At 40.9% G+C, this 20,240-nt stretch overlaps 1 long non-coding RNA gene across 2 annotated transcripts; it reads left to right on the top strand.

Annotated features, from left to right (window-relative positions):
• The first annotated feature begins 10,627 nt into the window (after window positions 1-10,627).
• Window positions 10,628-16,723, top strand: LOC150061084 (uncharacterized). Of its 2 annotated transcripts, XR_016536190.1 has the most exons (4): window positions 13,122-13,332; window positions 14,421-14,720; window positions 15,593-15,773; window positions 16,206-16,723. It is a non-coding gene; the product is annotated as an uncharacterized LOC150061084 (long non-coding RNA). The 2 variants fall into 2 exon arrangements; XR_016536191.1 differs by lacking the exons at window positions 13,122-13,332; window positions 14,421-14,720 and adding an exon at window positions 10,628-10,938.
• The last annotated feature ends 3,517 nt before the right edge of the window (window positions 16,724-20,240 follow it).

Here is a 20,240-nt window from a genome sequence, read left to right on the forward strand (position 1 = left end):
TGCCAAGTTTCCTAAGTGGCTTCAAAAAACCATCATCTATGGGGAGAGGGTCTTAATTCATCATTTATTATGGCCTTTCCTATCAAGAAACACCACCTATGAATGCACACACAGACTAAAATCATCCATTGCCCTGCTACACAAACCCAGTCATCACAGCAAATGCCATGAAAAAGAAATCTGTCAATCCAGCCTTTGTTAGAGCCAGTCTGGGCAGGAAATGCCCGTGCATGGAGTAGGCCTTGCTGTTCTTTCCCCAGAGGCTGTCCTCAGCAGACAGCAAATACGGGGAGTTAGTTATAAAACCTCCTTTTATTGGACACCTCCCCCGTGCCAGGCACTGCTCCCATCTTTGCTCAGTTTACACTAGTCCTCACCACATCCATCTTCTCTGTTATAACAATGAGAAAACAGAGGCTCCACGCAGCCAAGGGGTCCCACAAAGCACTCACCAAGTACATGAAATAATCCTTGAACCCTGCAGACCCAACACCAACACCCCCACTGCTGTGAGAGCCTGAGACAGAATCTTCTAGAATGAGGAGATGATGTCCTTTCAAAGAAGGCTTGGGCCCCAAAGCTGGATGGTAATAACCCTCTGCATTTCCATCACTGTTATAAACTGTTTGCCGAAAGTCACCTTAGTAAGACATAGCAAATGGTTTTAGATCATCATTTCAGAGACCACGGTCCATGGTGATGTGTCCTTGCGGCTTGCAGGCCTATGACAAGGAAATATACCATAGCAGAAATAGATAGTGGAGGAAATCTGATTTCCTCAGAGCAGCCAACAAGAAAAAGGAGTATGAGAAAGAGGAAGGAGTCCTGAGAGTCATTTAAGAACACAACCCCCAATGCCAGAGCTCCTTCCCCCTAAATCTACTCTTCTTTTAGTGCCAGTCCTAGGACTTCAACTCAGGGCTTGATTGCTATCTCTAACCATTTTTGATCCAGGCTAGAATTCTACCACTTGAGCCACAGATCCTCTTTCTGCTTTTGGGTGGTTAGGTAGAGATAGTGATTTTATGGTCTTTCCTGCTTGGGCTGGCTTTGGGCCCTGATCTCAGCCTCCTGAGTATCTAAGATTATAAGTGTGAGCCACTTGTGGCCAGCTACAGGTCCCACAACTTCTTCAAGGTTTCATAGTCCATAATGCCGTGGACTATTCACCATGTCTCCAGAAAAAGAACCTAGGGAGGATGTTTAAGATCCAATCTGCAGATAAACATGGTAGCAATTATCTTTAATTCCAAGACTTGGGAGTCTAAAATAGGAAAACTGAGAATTCTAGGGTATCTTGAAATTTATATCAAGACCTTATTCTAAAAATTTGAAGAGCAAAACTACCATAAAATCTATATCAGAAGGATATGAAAAATCCTCAACATTGAGATTTGAAGGAGTCTGGGAACAATCCAGAGAAACCAGAAAGATGCAAGGTAAGTATTTTTATCTTTCAATACAATAAAATAGCATTTTCTGACTTCTCCGGGATGGAGTCAAATTTTCTCTCCACAAGGGAGAAAACTTTCCAGTTGAGCCAACTGGAAAGATTGAAGATTAAAGTTCTTGCATTCAGACTTGCCCCAGATATTCAAAATGATATTTTATGTAAAGCTCAAATGTTGTTGGAGAATTTGTGCTCTATAACTGTGTATCCTTGAGCCTTTATTGGCTCTTGGAATTTACTGTGCTTTGCCTTGCCCTGTGTATGTTGGGTTCTTCCATATCTCATCCTTTGTTTCACCTTAGCAATTCTTATGCATTATCTAGTTCAATTCCATGTTTTCTTTCTCAGCAACATCTTCTAGAACTCCCACTGATATGTGGATTAAGATCATTATAATTACTCCTACCTGCCTTGCTGGCTTGTCTCCCTTCCTTCTCCCAAGGCCTCCATCACACCTGAAACTCAGCAGGCTCATCTATGTTAACTGCATGGAGAGATGTTGAGTTTTAAGAACAAAGTGCAAGCCAGTGAGGCAGGGTAAGTTGATGAGTTAGAATAACCCCCACTATGACCCCTTGAATAATAATTAGATAACAAAGGAGAAAGTATGTTCTCACAAGACTGACAGGAAGGACATTGAGAATCACAAAATAGATGACAGACCATCAGAAAATATGGAGAAAGAGTGACTACAGAGGCAAGCAGAGGAGCTACACTCTCCTAAGATGTCTGGAAGGGAAGGAAAATCCAAAGACACAATCACCAGGTAAACCAGATGGCTCTAGTGACAGTCTAACAACTGTAGCAGAAGCATAAACCCATATCTACTACATACTTTAAACCCAATACAGGGATTTAGTTAAGAGAGTAACTACTCTGGTGTGTAAGGCTAGCTCTGGGAAAAAAAAAAGATACTCTGTCACTTCCATCATCTCTGAAAACTATGACCTGGAGGTGGGACCTGTTGTTTGAGGCAGAGCCATGTGGAGGGTTTGAAATCAAGGAATGAGCATGGTCTTAGGACACTTGACCATAGTGTCTGAGCATAGTCGGCTCTGGAAGGTGGTTGTAGAGAAGGAAATAGCCTTACACGGATCCACAGAGAAGCTCAAGTTCTAGGGAGTTCTGGAGTCAAAAGATACAGTTGTTAGAGGTCCCATGTCCCTGCTGAAAACCAGCCACTTTCCCGGAGGTCAAGGGTAGAACCCAACCCTAAGTCTGTGAGTGGTATGGCATTCATCCTCCAGGGCTAGGTGTGCTGGGAACCCCATACTGAGAACAGCCCCTGTCAAGCCAGGTGATTTTTCACAGCATTATTTTCCAAATAAGGAAAAGTTCTACTCAGAAAGGTTTGAGTGCAACAAAATGTCCCTGCTTCTACTCAAACATGTGTTTGATGCCAGGCAGGTCTACAGGATCCAAGCTCATACTTTCCAAATTGCACGATTTCTTCTCTACAGATGAACTGCTGAACTCTGAAGCCCACCTACGGGGCGTACGTCAACAGTGGGATGCAGATTAGGTAGAGACTGGTGAGACCGAAGACTCCAAATGCAGATGGTCTGAATCGTGTCAAGTTCTGTCGTCTTCCTCTTCTCCCAGAAACAGGTGAAATGCTAAGTGGTGCCTTTGAACACTGAAGCAAAGAGGTTCTCTCCAGGCCAGGGCAGAACTCAGTGCTCCGCGGGCCCCTCTTTCACTGATGCACTCATTGGTCCCTCCTACCCACATACACTTGCTGACACAAGACACAAGCAGGTGGTCTTGAGGAGCAGTTGGGAATCTGGATGGTGTGGAGACTATAAAGGCCTCTGTCTTGAGCAGTGGCTCCCAGTGAGCAAAGAAGAAGATGCCAGCACTGAATCCTGGCAATACTGGAATAAAGGCCTAGTACCCAAAAGATGTGAGCAAACACTTAATATCTCAGATATACCTTTAGTTCAGAGGTCGTTCACCTCTACCCGGCTACACCCCTGTCCTGCATGGAGACTGATGGTGCCACTGAGAGATCTTAGGCAATCAAGTTCTCAGATGAACAAATTCCGATGCAAAAACTCACAAGACATGTCTTTTAAGAAAGGGAAAATGATCCCTTGAATGCTCTATAGTGACACATGCTAATAATAGTGAAGTGCATGAAATCTTAAATAATCAAACAATGATTATAAGAATGACCAATGAAATGAAAGAGTACAAAAGTAAATGCCTGAAATAGTTCTAGTACAAAAAAAAGATCTAAATGAAATATAGAAGCCAATGAAGGACATGAAGAATTAAATTAAGAAATTCTGGAAAAGTATCTATTTGAAACTCTGGAAAATGAGAGCTCAACACAGCATATTACAACTTATTTGAGATCTCCCCAGTAGAACAGGAAAGATTGAAGACAGAACATGAGGAAGAGAAGGTAGATATGTTAGGAAATACAGATTAAAAACAATAATAAACTGTAGGAGAGGGAACAGAACCCTCAAGCCTTCCAGGGTGACATCGAATCACCAAAAGTATGAAAGCTGGGCATTAATGAGGGAGAGAAGATGTAAGCTAATGATGTAGAAAATGTAAGTAATAGCAGAAAACTTCCAAAATCTTTAGGAAAGTGAGGGTTATCCAGTTGCAGGATGCTATCACAACTCCAAACAAAGTGACCTGAAAAGAAGTTATATACCTCACATCATAATTAAAAATTCGATATTTAGAATAAAAGAATATTGACTGCTGTAAGAGAGAAGCATCAAGTCACTAGAATAACAAGCATATTACACAATCAAAATTTTAGAAGCCACAAAGTTATGGAAGTATGTGTTGTGAACCCCAAAGGAAAATAATTTCCAACCCATATTACTGTACTTAGTGACGTTCCTTTCACAGTTGGCGAGGAAATAAAAACCTCCCATGATGAGCAAAAACTAAATCAATGGCCACAAAACCAAAGCTGCAGAGAATACTATGAGGAATTTTACACACACCAAAAGAAGATGAGTATCACCATGAAAATATGTAGGTCATCAGATAAGCACATGGTGAATAAGGAAGAATCAAATACTACAAAATAAATGCAATGGGAAAATTGCTACATACTGTTCAATAATCTGAATACTAATGGCCTCAATTTTCCAAACAAAAGGCAGAATTTATCAGATTAGATTTAAAAAAAATAAAAGTCAACCATATACTGCTTAAAGAAATGTACTTCACTCAAAGAAAAACATAGGCCTGAAATGAAAGCGCAGAGCCAAATAGGCTCTTCAGCTTCAGGGAGCCGCTCAAGGGAGCTGCATTAATGAATGTGGATGGGTAGAGATAGCCTCTTGTTCTTAATTAGGAGACTATGTGAAGCGTGCTCTCTTCCCCACATGGCTTAGGCGTGGAGAGAGCTGCAGCTTCCTCTTTCCCTCCCCTTTCTGGAACAGCTGATTTCTAGGCCTGGAATCCAGGGTACAGGAAGATCAGGTTTACATCCTAATCCATAGGAAATTTTGTCTCAGCTCACTGGGTTTATTCTAACCAAAAGGCAAAAGGAAACTAATAGCTTCTGGGGGGGGGAGAGGGAGGGGGGGGAAGGAGGCAATCAAACCAACACAAACCAGAACTAAGTTATGTCACTCAGCTTTCTGCACCATTGCCCCTATTAACACCTGGAAGGCCTTTGATTCTCACATTAGCAAAACATGCCATAAAGCATGAGCTTCCCTTCTTCCCACAGAAACCCTCCACCCTGTGGTGAGAGGGAGGGGGCCTGCTCACAAAGAGGCCATTGAGCCCTGAAAGACTGTCTTGATTGGCCTCTGAGGGGAGGGAGACTAAGCAAGTTTCCTGATAGGAATGTGCAGGCAGTTAAAATATCAGTCCATTCTGGAAGCTACGGTGTGAGTGACTCTTGGAATGCCCCAGCCCAGAAGAACAAAGCAGAAACGATGGTCAAGTAGCTTTATTTTATGGAGAAAGAAAGTAATGCCTCAAAGAAAGAATTCAATTCGCAACATCAATTTCTCCAACGCATATCACATGCCAGGCAAGATGTTGTGTAGATGATAATTCTTAATTGTAGCCCATTCAAAAGATGCAACTGTGCCTCGAGTTGATAATGCAGGAAATATTTAAGAAATAGTTACTGTCTATAATTGAATAAAAAAGAACTGTGGATAGAGTAAGGGCCTCACATGCCTGATTAGAATGTCCAAAGTAAGGTTCTGTGCACACACACGCGCACACACACACACACACACACACACACACACACACGCACAATCTATGCAAGTAGCTAAGGTGCAAAATCACAGTATATTTAGGTTCCAAATTAGCTTTAAGATGACATCATATTATAAAATATGTAATTGTCTCCTCTCATTTTGTGGTGCATGTTGTTGAAATTCCTCACATTTCCTTATGGACTTGTGCTCTTCATTTACACAGCTGTTCTTCCAGCCTCCCCTGACCCCACTTTCATTTTCGATTTGAGAGGTTCACCTCCAATCCTTCTAAGATATTCTCAAAAACTGTCTCCAAGGCTAAATGAAAGGATCTCCAGGATATGGAAGCAAGAGATTTATCTTTTGTGATTGTTGTTCTTAATGTACTGTGTTAATTTCTCTTCTCTTTTGTTCCCCTTAGGTTAATCTCACATTGTTACTGTATCTGACTTTGTTACCTGGCATAGTGTATATATGTTTATTTGCTTATCTGAAATAGCAAAGGAAGGGGGGGAAACCAGATGATTGGGAGGGGGTGGGGGAAGGAAATGGGGACAAAAACATGAGAAGGGGTATCAATGTGTGAGAAGTAATGTACCTATTACCTGGTGAATATAACTGTAACCCCTCTATACATTACAATAAAAAATATTTGTTTCCAAACTGCAAGCTTCCATGTAGTCTTCATGGTCTTTCCAATGTAACTCTCTTACATTATTGCCATCTTAATATGAGTTTAAAAGTCTTGTTTATGATGACATGCAAGGAATGGATATGACAGTCATAACCAACTCCTTCTTAGAGAATTAACTGCATCTAAATTTCTTTATCTGCCTTGTCCAGAATTCCCATAGGTGACTTTGTGAGGATCCAGTGTCAATGTTCACTAACACAGTCCAGAAAGGAAGCCTGTGTTGTCACACTTCCACATTCTCAATGTTCACTGACACTTCCACCAGCCAATTTCTCTTTATTTAAATACTTTTCCTATTATGAAACATAAACTATTGGAAAGAGTTCCTTATAACAAATTTTATGCCACATTAGGTACAATCCACTCTCGGCTTTCAAAAGGATGTGCTTGGGCTAGGAATTTGGCCTAGTGGTAGAGTGCTTGCCTAGAATTCATGAAGACCTGGGTTCAATTCCTTGGTACCACATACATAGAAAAAAGCCGGAAGTGGTGCTGAGGCTCAAGTGGTAGAGCTCTAGCCTTGAGAAAGTCCAAGGACAGTGCTCAGGCCCTGAGCTCAAGCCCAGGACTGGCAAAAAAAAATACATTCCTTCCATGCCCACACTGCAGAGAGGGTAGGCTACCCACAAATATACTTGACTTTTGTAGGGGAAAGAAGTGTCTAGGAAGAGACATTCCAAAGAGGGAGTCCACCTGAGGTCCTGGAAATGAGGAAGTGGAGCAAAAGAACTTATTCTACAAAGCACTGTGTGAGTATGCCAAGGACTGGGAAGGGTCTCACATTTCATCCTCTTGCAAATTGACTCAGCTGTCACTGTTTCAGAGATGCAGGCAGAGAAGCAATGAGACTCCTGGGTCTTCTGCCACTCACCACTTTGCAGGCACTGTAAGCACACAGCTGTATTGGTTGTGACAACTCCTACATTGCACAGAACCAAGAGAGAAGGAAGCCTTGGTGCATGTTGCACACACAACGTGCTTTCCTTGGAGATAAGGACTGTGGTGCCTTGAGAGATTCAATCTTACAGCAGACTGTAAGAAAACATGTGAACATTTCACCTGAAGGGAGATGGTGTCTGTTTTGCCTAAGAGTAAAGCCATTTTTGCTCTTCTTAGGACTGTTGCAGTATTATCTCTATCTTTCAAGGTGCTTGTTATACAAATACTGAAAGACTTGAACGGTTCTTGCTGTAACACAGTCAAATCCCAAGAAACAGTTATCTCCCATTATACAAAGTTGATATTCTGGGTATGACTTAGCATCAAGGAACTTCAATCAAGATCGCACCTTAGAATTGCATTACCCAGTCTCCTCCATTTTCTTATGGGATCCCAGCTCCCTTAGAATGAGATCTTGAGCAACCAGATGAGCAGGGAAGAATGCAGGTGGTAGGCCGGATTCTCAAATGAGACACCGTCCTAGCAGGCTTTAAGTAATCGCTTACCCTTGAGGGAGAGAGGAACCGGTGCATTTGAAGGGTGTCACTCAGCAACTTTTTTTGACAAAAGTGCAGCATCAGGAAGCTGTTGTTAAGGCTGTGATTAGTTAGCCTTAAGGAGAGACTGGGTTTGGTTGGTCTGAGTTTCCCTACCTGACGGGCACCATCCATGCTGAAGCACAGCTTCAGTCACTTTGTAGCTGGGCTTCTGCTGAAGGTCCCTGTGAGATTAGAATCTCTGTTACTTTGAGCCACTAAATCCACGACTGTTCATCACACTGCAGCTCATGCCTCCCACGTGTTCTCTTGGTGGTTACACATTTCTCAGCTTTGCCTCTGGGGACAGGAGAAGGAAGAGATCTGTATATTATGCATCTAGGCATACAGAGCATACAGGAAAACTGCTGGTCACACAGGATTACAAAGTCATGCTTTCCTTAGCATCCATTCCTCTTCTTTCTTGACTATTTTGTAGGGAAAGGGCGCATTCATGAACAGCTAACTACCAGAACACCTTCCATAAATTTATTTGACCATTCTTTTTTTTTCCGGTCCTTACATCTTACCTTCTACATATTTGAAACAAATAGTATTTTTCTTGCTCTTCATGGGGTGAGACAGGTGAAAAATCCACTGCTCAGAGCACTCTGCTCTGCTTCTCTCTTTGAATAACATCATTAGGTGGCTTCTATGGAAATCCAATATCAGTGTTTATCGACACTGTCACATACTGATTTCTTTTATTCAAAAGCTTTCCTCTGAGTGTATCATACCCAGCAAAGTTGAAGACATAACTGGGTAAACAGTGAGAAGAAAAGGAGTCTGGTTTCTCCTGGTAGAAAAGTCCACGTGTCCTGTGTGCATAACTAAATTAGATGTCTGAGATTTTGCAGTAAGTAAAGATTAGCAACAAGATCTCAACCCATTTCCACTTCAGTATAAAAATATGTTCTTTGGGGCCAGGAGTTTGGCCTAGTGGTAGAGTGCTTGCCTAGCATGCACAAAGACCCGGGTTCAATTCCTTAGTACCACATACATAGAAAAAAGCCAGAAGTGGTGCTAAGGCTCAAGTGGTAGAGCTCTAGCCTTGAGAAAGTCCAAGGACAGTGCTCAGGCCCTGAGCTCAAGCCCAGGACTGGCAAAAAAAAAATACATTCCTTCCATGCCCACACTGCAGAGAGGGTAGGCTACCCACAAATAATTAGCTACAAACGAAAGCATGACATAAAAGAGTGCAATATGTCTTTGTTTGAATCTGATGAAGTGGTCTGTCAATAGAATAGATCATTTGCTATCATTGTCCTGAATGGAAGTTTGGTCTTATACCAGCTATGACTCTCCAGTAGACATTGACAAGAAGACACAGAAAGGAATCTTGTGTTGTCACACTTCCTCGTTCCCTAGCTGTCTGATTTATATGTCTCAGGCAGTTTGGGGAATGCAAGCCTTCATGATGTGTATTGCAACCCATAAATTAATGAGTGATTAAAATCTCACTAAGGCAAACACATAGACACAAATTTGAATGATGCGTGATTATTGCCAGCCATCACCAGCAGATGTATAGAAATAATTGGCTTTTAATGCTCATTAGTCAGTTTTATTACAAATGATGCATTTGCATGATGTTTGTAAATTTACACTCCAGTGGGAAGACACACTGACAGCAATTACAAAGGGCACAACATCCAAAAGTTTATTGATGGGCTAAAGTTCCATCTATTTATGCTTGTTTTTAACCTTGCGTCATTCCAAAACAAAACACTTGGAAGGGGATGTAAGAAATGTGGCCACTGTAATAATTTTTAAATGACAAACTTATAGAGAAAGGAAAAATGAAGGTCAGGAAAATGTAACAAATCGAGAGTGTAGTTAGTAGGCGAGCTTGATGTTAGAGCATTCGGTACACATGATAAAAATGCAATGCAAAGCGATCTGTGCACTAATGAGCGTGTGGAGGAAAAGCAAAAGCCAGTGAATATGAGCCTTGTGCTGTGCCTCAGAAAGAAGGGAAAAATCACCAAATGCATCTCTTCTCAAGGGAAGCATAACATTTCTTGGTCAAAGAAGTAAAGGGGATTTGCTAATACAATTGGTCATGACACAAACATAAAAGGAAGCTGATATTCACTAATACAGCTAAAGCCAATATAGCTGAGGCCTCTGTGGTAATACTCTAGAATTTAGGCTGATGGCTCAGAACCACCACCAAGGCAGAGTTTAACAAAATAAGCATTTGAGGAGGATTTACCTCTCTTCTAAAAATCCTTTTCCTTCTCATTTGGACTCAGGTCCTGTCCTAGCAGTCTTCCAACTAACCTTTATTTTAATTGCACTTGACTTTTTTTTAGAGATTGCTTTATTATGACTATGCAACTATTAGTCACAATTGAGAGATATGCTAGACCTCAGCCTGTTTCTTCTTGACCTTTGTTTTCCTTAAAGATTTTTTTTGTTCTTGTTCATTGCATTTGTTTTCCAGTATTATTTTTTCAACCCTAAATTTTTTTTTGTCAGTATAACACAGTCACAGGAAGCTTTGCCTCAAGACTTCTCCCTAGTGTCTTCTATGAGACTAGCAGCTTGCTGGGCCTGGGGCATGATTCTACCTGACAATCTCAGGTAGAATCTCTGCTCATCGTGATGCAGAGATTCTTGGTTCACTTCTGCTAAATTTTCATTTTAATGAATCCCATACTTTTGGAGCCTTCCTTTTCTATGAAAGCTCCCTACTATTTGGATTTATGAACATCTCAGAACGACTCCTTTTTAACCGTGTGTAATAAAGGACACGGACATTCTAGAACACCGGCCAGAAACATGGCTCTCTCCTGGTACTGACACAGTCACCCTCACCAGAGCAAATTCTACAGATGTGCTGCCCAGGAGTCTGAGAACTAGAAGATCCAAGGTCAATGTCCATGATGAAACTCCATCTCCAATTAGCCAGCCACATTCCAGAGAGGAAATATGACAGGACATGTAAAGTGTCAGGCAAGAGAGCCAAGTGAGAATGCCAGGCCCTGAGTTGAAGTCTTAGTATTCACACACACACACACACACACACACACACACACCCTTTAGATACTGAAATCTCCTATTCAAAATGGAGTAGTATTTGCATATATACCTGTTTACATTCTCCAGCATATTTTAGATCAGGTATGCATTAAACATAGCACTTAACACAATGCTACATAAATGGTTGCTGTATTATTTAGGAAATAATGATGAAGAATCTGTATGTATTCACTACAGATACACTTTCCCCTAATCTTCCACCCTTAGTGAGTTGCCTTTTGTGGATGTGGAACCTGTGAAGAGGGTCAGCTCAATTGTCTCTCAAAGCTCTCAGGAGTTTTCCTGGACTGCCTCTGTCCTGTTTCGTCTAGATTCCTCTCCTTTCTGTTTGGAGCACAGCGTCATCAAGAGTCTTGAATTCAAGGCATCTAGAGTTGCTTCCTGGGGAATACTCCTCTGTCCTCCACCCATCTCTGTGCCAAAGAGAACAGAAAGGAAGAAGGCGTAGAATTTATACAGTTTGGGTTTCTGGCTTCTGAAATGATAATTACTGGTATTTTTATGGCAGCCTCAGGAAACCACTCTAAGTAGCTTGTGTGAACACAGACCCCTCAATATTTTTCTGATATGGACCCTTATCAATCTTGTAGTATGCAGCTCCCCACCATCATGTGGCTAAGGCTTCCAACAACAAGGATGTTGCTTTGCTTTGCTCCTGTGATTAGCTTGATGAAGTTTCACTACATCAATTCAGCCTTCTATGGGATGTCATGTGGTGTAGGACTTCTCTGAACAGTTTTACCGGCAAGACAGATTGAGGATCAAAGGGTTTATTGTCATCCTGGGAAACATTTGCAAACTTCTCATTTTGTCCACTCAATAAAGCTTTGAACTATTTTTGATCCTTTAAAAATGCAGATGGGAATGGTTGCAAGCCAAGACTATCAAGCACGTACTAAAACTGGTCACCTGTTCTATCAGAGTTACCTAGATATGCCTTCAGAAGTGGAGGGGCAAATGCATTCAGACTGACGTTTGCATAGCTCATGGTAGCAAAACGTCCTCCAACTTTCATGTGGTCTGTGTAGCAATCAGACCAATGAACTGAATGAGACTGTGATAGGCAAATGGCTTTACACATTGTTGATATGCCCATGAGTGAAACACATCTCTTCATCTTGGTAAAAACTCTTTAAGTAAATGTCCAGTGGTTGTGTGAAGAATTCATGGGAAAGTGATCATAATGTGCCTCTACCACTTCTCGTGGGACATTCTGTGTCCTGTCCTCCCCTTCATGTAATGGACTCTCAACTCTCACTGGGGTTTGGAAGTAAGAGGTAATGTAGGAATAATAATTATTTTGAATGAGGCCAGTGTTCTCAGTTCTTATCTTGATTGGCTCCCCAAATACTTTGACTGCGATTGGGCTGTGAATTCTTTGTATTATCTTCTGTAGCCTAGAGCTTTGTTAGTTTGTTTCTTTTCATTTATAAAATTAGCATACACTAAGAGAGAAGGTTTAGAACTGTAAATTATAGTGCTGAGCAAAGTAAGCCAAGCTCAAGAGGCCAACTCATATATAATCTCACTTATTTGGGCAACCTAGACCTAAAACTATGATGATGATGATGATGATGATGAGGGGGAGGAGGAGGAGGAGAAAGGAAGAGGGGGAGTTGGAGGAGGAGATGGAGTGTGATTGTAAAAGGGGAACCGTTTGGAAGGATCAGAAGAAGGGAGGAAGCAAAAAGGATATTGAGGGATAAAGCAGATTGAATGTGTGTATGTGTAGAACATTTGATGATTAAACTATTAATTTCTTCAGACATACAAGAATGATTTCAAAATGATCTAGTCAGTGATCTGATGGAGAGTCTGTAGAATGTACTGAATTCAGTACTGGGTGGCAACAGTTCTCAGATGCATGCTTCAAATACAAGAGTGGAGAGATGAAAATATTTGATATTAATATGATCAATGCATGCTGTGATTAAATAATGTCCCAATTATAGCGTGAACTCAAAAATGGGAGCTTCCAAGGCAAGCTTTACAAAGAAAAGGACCTCTGAATTGCAAGGGCTAACTCACAGCATCATTCAATGACTACTGAATAAATTATGAGTGGAATATTAAAAGGTGGGGAAATTAGGGAGGATGGGAGAATTCCAAGCAGACCTTAGAGGCCTTTAAATGTTTTCCTGTATAGAGAGCAGTAGGTACTCAGCATGAATATTTATTAGGTGAGGCTAGAAATGCAGGATGATGTCATAGTGCCTTGAATTCTCTCCCAAGGACTACTGACAGCATTCTATTCTACAGTCAGGGGCTGGAAGAAGGATTCTCCAGGGGTTTGAGCTGATGAATGACTGACATATTTGTGGTTGATAAAACAATTCCTCTGGGGGAGAGAGAAGAATGGATTGGTTAAAGCAAGAATGGGAGAAAGACAAAGTGGGGATTATAGCAATAGGCTGGATGAGTGAGGATGTTGAAGACTAAAGTTCCTTGGAACAGAGGAGGAGTGAATATTCACGGGTGATATTTCTGAGAGATGCCCTGTACATAATGCCCTTGCTCGGTAGCCTTCCTAGGTCCTGGTGTTTCATGTGGCTCAGCTGACTCATCTTTACCACAACCTGGAGATGTCAGTAATGAGCCCAGATACCTCGGAAGACTGGCACGAGGAAAGATTTCACCTCACTCCTTTTTGCAAATCCAAGTTCTTGTACTACACAATTAAACCTATGAGCAAGTACACATCCCTTCAACAAATGGCGTTTATTTGTGTTGGAATCGTTGGACAGCACTGACTGTATCTTTAAAATCTCTACCTTGTATACTACTTGGAGATCTCTAGAAAGTAGAGCGCTAAATGTATTGCAATGTGTGATAGCCACAGCAGCAGTTGAGCTACCCATAGCTATAGATATGAGTTTCTCAGAGCTCAGTGGAAGCCTGTCATGGGCAGGTGAATAGGAAATGCACTGGGCCTGTCAGCCTGATGCTCACAATATGCCAGTTTAAAAACTTATAGGTCTCTAAGCCCAGTGAACTTTTGCTAGCTAGCAAGGTCATTGGATCTGTGCTCTACTTTCTGATCTCCTGAGGGCACCTTTTTTTTTTTAAAAAATATACCTAAGACTATCAGAAACCAGAGCCCAAGTTCCTGTTACATTCCTGCTCAATGCCTCCCTGTGCTGTGCTCAGTGCTGGCTCCTGTGCAATTAGCATGGTGCTGTAGGTCCACGGCTGGGAAAACCTCCTCCCTGCTTGTCTGATTACCTACGCAGAGTTGTTGCCCAATATAAAAATCCTGCAGTAGATTAAGCCTAGAATGACTTTATCATTTTTGTTGTGGTTATTATTTTATGGAATTGCATACATTGGCTCACAATGTATGCATCTTGCTAGAAGTCTAACAATGTCCCATCACCCAGTTTTGCAGTCACCAAAAATCATATCAGGCAAAATTGGATGATACTTATTAGAAGGAATGTTTGTCCATGTCACTGTTGAGTATTGAGTGAAATTCACAGTCTACAGTCAGATCGCGTGCAAGTGAGTCATGCCCTCTAGCATGACAAATTGCTTCATATTCCTCGTCCACCTTCTTATCTCCGCAGATATAGTCTAGTTGACCCAAAATGCTCTACACAGGAGGGAAGCAGTATTTACCAGCACAAGAAATTTACACATTTGGAGGAGCACAGACTCCCAAGAGATATTAGAAAACCCTCTGGAAGACAGAAGAGCAATCCTGGCCAGCCAGTGCAGGGGAGCAGTTCCTACTGAGTGGAATCATCTTCTAGTTGCTGCCTCTCAGGGTCCAGAAGGTTTCAGCTGTGTGACTGTAGAAAATAAATTCTCCATGATAGCAGTCTGTACAGCCATGACAAAAAAAATCAAGAAAATCAAAGTTTAAGGTGCTTGAAAATTGTAGCTTCCTTTCCCCTTCTCATTAGGGACATTTACAGAGGTATTTACACACAGCCTTCTTTGGCGTTTTCATGCCCATGAAGTGGTGACAAATACACAGGCCCAGGAAATGGGTCAAAGTTCCATAACTGTTCCATGCACCACATTCTCCCCAGCCCCTGTCCGATTCTCAAAGCCAAGATCTCCTTTTTGCAAAAATTTCAGTGTTGGAAGCTGCAAGAACTCCCACTTGTTTCCAGTCCAGAAGAGCCCTTCAGAGGAAGGGCACCTTGGGTAATATATGGACAAGGCATGGCAGAGAAAGGCAGATCCATTTCTCATGCATGTGTGCTCACTAGCAAATCCCCCTGTGACATCTGAGTTCATTCATAAAAATAAGCTATTAACATTGACAAAGAAAAACCTCAACATGAAAGTCAAGATGGCTGTCACCAGCCAGGTGACAAGTGAGCAAGTGCAGTATGGCCACTGTGAGATAGTTCTAATCTTTGTGGTTCCTTGTCATCATAACCACGATAGGTTGTCTCTTTCCTGGTTCTGTCTCCACCCTCATTTCAGATGCCAGACTACACATGCCATTCTTCCAGATCTTTGGAAGCCATATTGTGTGGTTCCACAGGGAATGCATTTTATCCCACTGCTTTGGCAAGTCAGTGGTTTTAGACCACCTCCTGGGGCTACGGTGTAGTCAGTAGAGTAGCCAATTACTCAAGTGGAACCAAGGCTATTGTACAGAGAAATGTAAACCCATGTGTCCTAGTTTACATTCTTAGTCATTTTTTTTCATATACTAACTTCTTCTTTTCTATCCTAGCTATTGATACAATTTTTCTCTCTTCTTTCTACCATGCCAATACAGGACTAATAGTGTCTTTCTTTGTACATCTCACTCTCTGGGGACGATATTAATGAGCAGCAAGAAACAAAGAGATGGGTTGGCGGGGAGAGGAAATGTGGAGGCCTGAGCTCCGGATTACCGATACCACAGAAGCTATCATGGGAAGGACTGGTGCTGGTTGTTTTCTAGAATCCACTATGTGGTAAGTTACATTGAAATGAAAACTCTCTTTGTGGTTATAAAAGCACATTTTAAATTTTTATTTATTTACTTACTCTTTATTTTAGGGGAAATGCAATCTTTTAAATATGGGCTTGTTGTTATCCCTCAGAAAAGTCTTTTGAACTCCTGTCAAAATACTATTACAGAATAGAGAGCTACATTTTCCTCCCTGACATCCTCACATTCATGGCACTCAAACTCTGATCTGCCACTTTCTTACATTATGCTTTTACAACATTCAGTTTGCCTTGTAAATAATCCAAATAGATACCCAGGAAGCAATTCCTTCATTCCTGTCAGGGTGGCATCAGACAATCCCTTGAGTAAAATACTCATTAGCAGCGATGACTTTCATGACATCACCAGTAATTTGCCCCCTCACTTTCTAACATGCTGTAATTTTTCTTTGAAGATGCTGCACATAATAAAGAGTTATTGGCAAGGGCTTTGAACTACCTCCATCTCAAGCCATCCTGAGATTTAACTCTTCCAGCTCAGAAGGTTCCCTGCTCATCTACAGATGGAAGAAAGGCCTCGAACACCCCAGGAATTTAGTACGTGCAGATATTAGCTCCTTACTTGCGTGGTTTTGATGTATCACACCCCTTTGAGACTCAGTCATCCTCAAAACAAGGAAGGATGAAGCAGTAAGAGAGGAATGAGAAGAATACAAGTTTGAGGCTCAAGATCCATGTCAAGCTGTGACCTTGGCCATGAAACAGAAAGCCTTGGATCTCACTATGACTCTAGGATTCACCCGAGAACATAAGCAGGGAGGAAGATTTATAAGCCTTTGTAAAATTAGCCAGTATGTAAAAATGTACAAGATGGACTTTGGGTTACCAGTTGGCAATCGACAATTATGCCTGTTGATGTCACCCTTAAGGAACTATAAAGACTACACTGCAAATTGAATACAGGATAACAATTACCCCCATTAGTCATGAGAAGCTATTTGCATCGATTTTAAGAATGATTTTAAGCATATTGTATATGTGTATATTTCCTTTGGTCATAACTCAATTACAAACTTTGTGGATGTATATATATATACATATATATGGCCATAATATTTACTGCATTGTATCCATTCATACACCAACCCAAGAATAGTCACAGTTGTTCCACATCTTAACTCCCCAGTTATCTTGATAGAGTTTTGTTTGTTTGTGCAGACATTTTATACATTTATTGGCTATTTTCTGGGAATATATACTCAGAACCTCTGCCAGTTTTCTGATTGGTTTTCCTTTATTGATTTGAAGAAAAAGAGTAACATAGCTTTTCAAGTTCCCCATTCAAATCCAACTAAATAAAATAAGTAAATGGAAAATACCAAAATTGAATCAAACCACAGAACCTAGTAGAAAAGAATGTTGTAGAAATTAATGTTTCAGTACATTAAGTACTGAAATTAACAATGATAGGTGTGTATGTATACTTGTGTGACAGTACTAGTACTGGTACAGGGGCTTAAACACTGCCTGGGAACTGACTTTTAGATTTTTGCTCAACGCTGATGCTTTACTACTTAAGCCTCAGCTCCACTCCTGACTTTCTGGTAACTGGATACAGTCGAGTCTCCCTCTTTCCTGCTGAGGCTGGCTTCTAACTGCACATCTCAGATCTCAATCTCCTGAGTAGCTAAGATTACAGGAGTCAGCCAACAGCACTGGGTGAGATCCTATAATTTACTGGTGTTGCTTATTAAATTTATTTCTGTGATCTTTAAGAAGTTATACAAAGGGGTCTCAATTTATCATGTCAATTTACGAGCACAGTTACTCTTGATCAGTGTTGGCCGGTCCCTCCACGTTTCTCCCCCAGAATGCATCTCCTATGCGCCTTTTATGGATCACTAGATCCCACCTCTGCCTCGATTCCATAGATTTGATCAAGATTGTCATGGAATGCAGATCCAATAGACTCTGAAATCCATAACTAGGATGAAAGGAATAGGGGAAATAATGATTACATTAACAAATTTATCTATGTTATACAATCTCTTTCTATTTTTACTTATTTTTATTTTTTATGCCAGTCCTGGGGCTTGAACTCAGGGCCTGTGCCCTGTCTCTGACCTTTTGTGCTCAAGGCTAGCACTCTACCATTTTAGCCATAGCACCACTTCTGTCTTTTTCTGTGTGTGGTACTGTGGAACTGAACCCAGGGCTGCATGCGTGCTAGGCAAGCACTCTACCACTAGGTCACACTCCCAGCCCTTGCATTCCTTTTTATTGATGAAAGTAACCTAAATAAATGAAAAAAGGAAAGGTCATAAAATTCATACCATCTGTATCCCTCTGTTCCTTACCCAGAAAGCCTTTGCTGTTCAGGGTCCTCTGTGCTCCTCCCCCTGCCCCATCCAACTTCTTACACTATTTCTGAAGTATGCATCACAATTCAAAGACAACAATTCATAGGAACCATGCATTTTTGTTTCTTTTGTTATTTTGCAGAGTTTGACTTACTAGCTTTGTATGATTTACTTGTAAACAAAAGTAAAGTTTCTCCCCCCCCAAATACTCCACCATCCTTAGATTTTCCGCTATTGGTGTAAAGAAACAAGAACATCAGCACCTATCCTTCCCCTCTCTACTGCCTGATATTTCTATAAACATATTCCATAGTCTATTATACTTGCATTGCTATTTTTCTTCATAAAAGGAAAAATCCTTATTTTCTCTTTTTTGCCAGTCCTAGGACTTGAACTCAGGGCCTGGGCACTGTCTTTGGTCTTTTCTCAAGGCTAGTGCTCAAGTGCTTGAGCCATAGCACCACTTCTGGCTTTTTTTCCTGTGTATGTAGTACCAAGGAATTGAACCCAGAGCTTCATGCATGCTAGGAAAGCACTCTATCACTAGGCCACGCTCCCAGCCTTTACTTTCTGTTAGATTACAAAATATAGCATGTATTTAAGCAATCATTTCTGCTTCAATACTTTTACTTATTTTATATTTAAATGATCTTAGAGAAAAGTGCCAGTTCTTTCAGATGAGGTCATTCCATTTTGGTTTTACAATTTTGTGCTCTGTATAATTTCCTGTTTTCATCAGTGAGCCTTTTAAAGAAGATTTCCGTCTCTATAACCCAGAAAATTTTAGAATGCCTATTCAGTTCCTTTATATACTGGAACACCCATCCATCTTTCTATTATATCCCTGAAACCTTGCTGTTTCTCAACTCATAAAGCCTCCTGACATCTCTGCACTGTTGTTTGCATTACCTAATGTTCTATAAAAGTTTGAATGCAATACAACCATCCCCTCCCTGCCGCCTGCCTTCCTTCTTTCAGGATTCTTTTCCTCCCTCTCGAATTCAGGAGCTCAGCCAAGAGAGAAACAATAGCTCATACCTATAAATAATAGTGTCTGTATCAGTAACTCCTGTAAGTCCATTACATGCATTAACTCACTGGATTTCCATTCAAAACAAAGCAGGCAACTATACTTTAATATTCCTGTTTTACCTGTGAGAAATCATCCAAAGAAACCCGTCTGAAGTCAGAGTGCCACTGAAGAATCACTCAGGCTGCCTTTTTCAATCCAGATGCAAGTATTTTCCCTGCTTGGAGATTTTTATTTTTATTTTTATTTTTATTTTTATTATTATTATTATATTGTAAAAGTGATGTACAGAGGAGTTACAGTTACAAAAATTTTGTAATGAATAAATTTCTTTTTGAACAGTGTCACTTCTTCCCTCCTTTTCTCCCAGTTTTTCCTTCCTGGCCCCCCTCCTTCTCAAGTTGTTATCATTCATTTTCAAATGGTGTCCAGGGAATATCATCGCTGCATTTGGTTCCCCTTTCTTCCACCATTTCTGAGCTCCCCTTTACACTTCCCCAAACAGTTAAACTTACATATAAGGCAAAAGGTACAGAAATAAAAAAAAAAAACAGCAGCAAGGAGGGAACAAAAGAAGCAAAATAACCAAAGCCTCCATTCCCTTTCTTGGAGTTCATTTTAATAAACATCATTTTATACAATTGTATCCCCATAGCTTTTGAACCTTTGAGATCCTCTCCTAAGAACATCCTCCTTTGCTCTCACTGTGCATGAATGCCTAGAGTCCTGTATGATTCATCATGTCCAAGAGTAATTATTTTTGTTTTTTACTATCCAGTGTGTTTACTTGTAGATTTATAAGAACTTTCTAGTTACAACAAATGAGGGAAATCATGCAACCTGTGTTTTTTGGGGTCTGGCTTATTTCACTTACCATAATTTTCCTAAGTTTCCCATTTCTTTTTTTCTTTTTTTTGTGGGTTCTGGGGCTTGAACTTGGCCTGGACACTGTCCCTGAGTTCTTCAGCTCAAGGCTACTGCCCTACCCCTGGGCCTGGGTACTGTCCCTGAGCTCTTCAGCTCAAGGCTACCACTCCACCCTCAAAGCCAAGCCTCACTTCCCATTTTCTAATTGGAGATAAGAGTCTCAGGTTTCTTTG

This window comes from Megascapheus bottae, chromosome 7 (assembly GCF_031878675.1).
Source record: "Megascapheus bottae isolate mThoBot1 chromosome 7, mThoBot2.hap1, whole genome shotgun sequence".
NCBI classification, from domain to species: Eukaryota; Metazoa; Chordata; class Mammalia; order Rodentia; family Geomyidae; genus Megascapheus; species Megascapheus bottae.